Below are 6,000 nucleotides of genomic sequence, written 5' to 3'. Positions count from 1 at the left end.
AATTCAGCCACAAAACATTATCATTGCACCACATTCAACCACTCCACATCCCTCACCAAGAAATCATTCAACACATGCATCCATAATCAATTCTCCAACCTTTGCCGTGACCTTCATTCCCATTTCCAACATTTTCACATGCATTTCCAGCTTTCACATGTCTTCACATTCATTTCCAAACAAGCATTCCTTCTTTAATTCACATGCATTCACATTCATTCACCATTAGCTTTATTTCTCATGCAAACACATTTATTTCCAGCACCAAACCCCCTGTTGCCGTGAGTTCCCTACCTTTTCAGCATTCCATTTCATCATTTCACCAACAATTTAGCCACATTCCACATGCATAACCAACCTAGTGTCACTCCCATTCATTCCCTTTAATCATTTAGCCATTATCATACATTTATTCTCCCATAAACAACCCAACAATGCCGTGAGTTCCCACTCCCATTTCCAGCTTTCCATAACTTTTCCTAGTTGTTTTATTACATACATTCCCCCTTCATTATTCCAAACACATGCACCCATAATCATTCATCCCCTCCTAGCTGCAATATTCCCTCTTTTGGTCCCCCCATTTCACCTATAAATAAGCATCCAACACTCCTCAAAATTCATTCACTCCCCACTCCATCTCATATCTCATTCACAACACAACACCCCTCAAACACTTCCATTATTCCCTAGCCGTGAGCTTCCCATCTTCCCCTTAGAATCCAAACCGTGAGTCCCCATTCCACCACTCCTCATCCATTTCCATAAACCCCCAAACCTCACCTTAGACCTTGTGCTACAACAACGAGGAAGAGAAGAGGACCTAAACGTTCATACAATTCAAGTTTGAGTTGTTGGAATGTTTAGGTGATTCTTTGATTTCAATGTTTCATTTTAATTCTCTTTGTTTTGTACGTATGAGGAATGGAAGAGAAGAGTGCCTAAACGTTCATACAATTCAAGTTTGAGTTGTTGGAATGTTTAGGCGTTTCTTTGATTTCAAATATATGAGGAACTAAACCCCCTTTAGCTAGGGGGTGATTCGAAACTATGTTTATATTTGCAATATGAATTGATTACTTTTGGTTGGAATTTCATAAGTTGTGGATTCAATTCGTTTAACTGTTTGATTGATAACTTATTTATGTATGTTCATTGAGATTGCAAGCTTAATTTTCATGCATGAATATGACGCTAGAATATAAGTGAGTTTCACCTAATCGTTATGAACTTATATTCACAAGTAGTGGAGGTTGCTTATAAACAATCGCGTTAAACGAATTCTTGGCATAAGTTTCATGCGTATTCCATAGTAACGAGTGCCTCGTCAACACTTATAATTTTCATTGAACTTAATGATCTTTGTTGAATGTCTCTATCATGCGTATTCCATAGTTAGGGACTTTGATTAAGAATAATTTGGTTGTAATGCGTATTCCATTCAATCCAATGAATTTAGGGAAATCTGAAAGTTAATTTAAGCGGACCTAATTAACTTGGAGCATTGAGTTTCATAATTTATCGAAAGACCAACTGAGAATCAATCTTGTATGCAAGTGTAACATGTATGGAGATGAACCCCTTAGCTAGCATTCATCCATAAATTTCATATTTACATTCTGTCTAGTGTTTTAATCTGTTCATTTAATTTAATTTCGTAAAAACCTCAATCCCCCTTTTGCTTTAATGTTCATTTTAGTTAGAATTCAATTTAGTTTGTGTTTTTAAAGCATTTTGAGTTTTTGGTTTGCCTTAGTGTTTTAAACTTTAATTTTGCATTCTTTGAGTCTAGTTTAGTGTTTTAAACTTTATTTTACGTTTTTGAGTCAATTTCCAAGAGATTTGCAATCCCTCCTAATCCCCGGTCCAGAACGATCCCTACTTATACTTATACTACAATTGTCAAAAAGAGGGTTTAATTTGTGCGCATATAATTCTCGCATCAAATTTTGGCGCTGTTGCCGGGGATCGAACCCGGGTCACCCGCATGACAGGCGGGAATACTTACCAGCCAAAATTTGATGCGTGGTTTATACGCACACAAATTAAACCCTCTTTTTATCAATTGTAGTATAGGTGCAAGCAGGGATCGTTCTGGACCGGGGATTAGGAGGGATTGTTAATCACTTGGATTTGACTTAAAAACGTAAAAACATAATATAAAACACTAAACTAGACTCAAAGAATGTAAAACTAAACTTTAAAACACTAAAACAAATCAAAAGACTCAAAATGCTTTTAAAAACACAAACTAAAATGCTATACTAAACTCGAAGAATTCAAAACTAAAAATAAGAAAGATTAAGACTAAGACTTAAACGAAATATGGGGGGATTGATTTTGGACGAATTTAAACTAAAATGGATAGATTGTAAAGAAAACAAATTGTAAATATGAAATTGACGGAAATGAATGGATGGTATGGCTAGCTAAGGGGTTCATCTCCATACATGTTACACTTGCATAATAAAATGATTTCCAATTGCATTTCAATAAACCATGAATTCTCAACACCCCGGGTTAATTAGGTCCGCTTAAATTAACCGTCAAGTTTTCCTTAAGTTAATGAATTGGATGATTGCATACGACAACCCAAAGCATTCCTCACAAGTTCCCTACATGAATTGCATAATAGAGAAACAAGCAAGAATCATTAAGCATCATGAAAACTATAAGTGTTGACGAGGCATTCGTTACTATGATTGCATGAAACTTATGCCAAGAATTCGTTTAACGCGATTGTTTATAAGCAACCTCCACTACTTGTGAATATAAGTTCATAACGATTAGGTGAAACTCACTTATATTCTAGCGTCATATTCATGCATGAAAATTAAGCGCGCATTCTTAATAAACATACATAAATAAGTTATCAATCAAACGGTTAAACAAATTGAATCCACAACTTATGAAACGCAATTAGAAGTAATCAAATCAAAATGCAAGCATAAACATATATTTCGAATCCCCCCCTAGCTAAAGGGGGGGTTTAGTTCCTCATACAAAACAAAGAGAATTGAAATTAAACATTGAAATCAAAGAAACGCCTAAACATTCCAACAACTCAAACTTGAATTGTATGAACGTTTAGGCCCTCTTCTCTTCCTCTTTATTGTAGCATAAGGTCTAGGGATAATTGGTTTGGGGGATGGAAGTGTGGAATGGAAAAGGAGTGGTGGAGAAGTGGAAGGGGAATGGAAAAATGGTTTGGATTAGTAGGGAGGGGGGACTCACGGCTAAGGAAAGAATGGAAGTGTTTGAGGGGTGTTGTGTTGTGAATGAGATGTGATTTTTGTGTATGAATGCATGGGTTTTTATAGGGGGAATGGGAGAATATGTGGGTGATTGTTTAAGAGTGAATGTGGTTGTTATGATTGAGAGTGCATGTGGATGAAATAATGATGGAAAAAGAGCTAGGTTGTTGGTGTGTGAATGCATGTGTTGAATTGGTGGTGCAATGATGAAAGAGTAAGTGCATGTGTGTGTGAATGGTGGTGCAATGATGAAAGAGTAAGTGCATGTGTGTGTGAATGGTGGTGCAATGATGAAAGAATAAGTGCATGTGTGTGTGAATGGTGGTATGATGCATGTGAATGCATGTGGCTAAGGGTTATTGATTGGGCTGGAGGTTTTGCATGGCTCAAAGGATTGTTTGATTGGGCTAGGCCCTTTGTTTTATGTCCAAAGTGCATACAAGGCTTTCAAATTCGTCCATCCTCTTGGCTCCAAGCATATGATATCCATTCCAATCTCTAATTTGCTCCAAAAGGCTCCAAAAGGCATCCTTTTGCATACCTTGCCCTTAGAACCTGAAAACACACAAAAGAAGCATAAAGGACTAAAATAACTAGAGAAACATAACGTAAATGCACGAGAACAAGCCATTTAAGTCGCATGAATATGCTCCTATCAAATACCCCCACACTTATCTTTTGCTAGTCCTCGAGCAAAACAGAAAGAAAAACAAAACAAAACCAAACGAAACAAAACAAGTAAAACACAACCTAAACCTTCCAACAACCGTCTTAGGGATTTCCAATGCACATGACACGTTAAAAATCATCATTCCCACAGATTTTAGTCATCTTCACACTTAAGTACATTCTTAATCATAGTCACCATATACTAGTTCACAATTAAGCATTTAAAACCATGTTTTGAATGTAGTAACATGCCTTAGAGAATTTGCTCAATTCCTTACAAGATATGCACTCGATTTTTACTCAGATTTTCTAACTACACACCCTAATCTAGTCATATGTGAGAAGTTTGATGTAAACATGAAAACGAACACTCACATATATGTATCACAAAGAACGCAATTTCTGGAGTTAATAAGCATGTTTAGATATGATCTCATGAATGGAATGCTACTACTTAGATGCGAGAACCAGTGACACCATAAGCTCATACCAAGTTCAAACTCCACAAATTGAAACCCATAACACTCAAGATAGAAGTCAAGGGTTGTAACGGGGCTAGGGTATTGGCTAACAATGAAAGGTGAAGGATAAACAAACATTCTTAAAGCAATAGTGAGCAAAGTATTGAATCAGGCACTTAGAATTCCCTTAAGAACGTAGAAGTCAACTTTGAACACCCAAGGGAAAGTCACACAAAACTTAGGGCCATATTCACTTTTTGGACCCTTTCTTCAATCACTCATTCTTTCATTTTTTTTTTTTTTTTTTCAAGCTCTTTTTTTTTTTTTTTTTTTTTCTTTCTATCTTTCTTTTCTTTTGAATCTCAAACATACTTAAGAACAAGCATTCCTTCCCCCACACTCATTTTCTTGCATAATGTAACTCAAAAGGAATTCATTTAAGTCATGCTCACTATCTTTTAAGAACAAGGGTGTGGATTGTCCTAAACTAGGCTAGGTGAGGAAAATATGGGTAAACAAAGAATAGAGGCTAAACAAGGCTCAACGGGGTTAAAACTTACAACAAATACGAAATATGGGAAGTGAGGCTATTTGGCTATGGTGGCAACTACACAACTTCATCTTGATATATGTTATGCAAATCAATAACATGCTTTGAATGAAATGGGCATGAGTTCTAGCATTTGGAACTATATGATGAAACGCCTTCTAAGTAGTAACCAAGCAAAGAATAATGAGATCATGCAACGACTTTAGAAAACAAGAAATCACAGATTATACTCTCCAAAGAATGTTATAGGCTCAAGTCTCTCAGGGTTGTAGCGTTTGTTTGAGTTCCTTCCTTCAAGCATGTTACAAAAACGAATTTTTTTCTTTTATGATTGCATGTGAAGTCATACATTATAACCATAACCAAGCATATACCAAGAGTAAATCAAACTTTTCTCTATGTTCATAACTCTTTTTAACAGTCATGCAATTAGAAACCAAATCCTTATCATTGTGTTGGAAGGTAACCTACGACACAAAAACGACTCAAAACACTCTTTTTAGGCTTTTCAAAACATTTTTTTCAAATTTTTATGTGTTTTTCGGAGTTATAAAACAAAACACGCTAAAACAGTTTAAAAACACCTTCAAAACATTTAAAACAACAAGGAACAACACTTGAAGTTATGGGTGATAAAATTCAACGAATTTGCATCAACATACTTAGTTACCCCCCCCACACTTAAATCAAACATTGTCCTCAATGTTTTAAGCATAGATTCACACAAAGCATAAGTAAATACACAAAAAGCACTTAAACATACTAAACATGGCAAAATGTAATTAACAAAGAGAAGAGTTTAGGGACGCAAATCTGGTTATGGAGTGTAAATTCCATCTTCTCTTTGTTGATTGCATTGAGGCTTGATCTTGATGATTCCACAGGCTTACTCTCGAACTGGTTTCTGCCCATCGTTGATTTTCCTTTGTGCTACTTCTTGAACTGGGCAGCAGGATGGTTCTTTTGGTCTTCCCCGAAGGTCTGAGCTTACCCTTTTGGTCTGTTTCTTTGTTCAATCTTTCCAATTCGTATTGAAAAGGGTTGGAGGATAACTCAGCCTATGTTT

This window comes from Pyrus communis, chromosome 9, assembly GCF_963583255.1.
Source record: "Pyrus communis chromosome 9, drPyrComm1.1, whole genome shotgun sequence".
Taxonomy (NCBI): Eukaryota; Viridiplantae; Streptophyta; class Magnoliopsida; order Rosales; family Rosaceae; genus Pyrus; species Pyrus communis.
The sequence above is the reverse complement of the archived record's forward strand: the minus strand, read 5'-3'. Positions refer to the sequence as shown.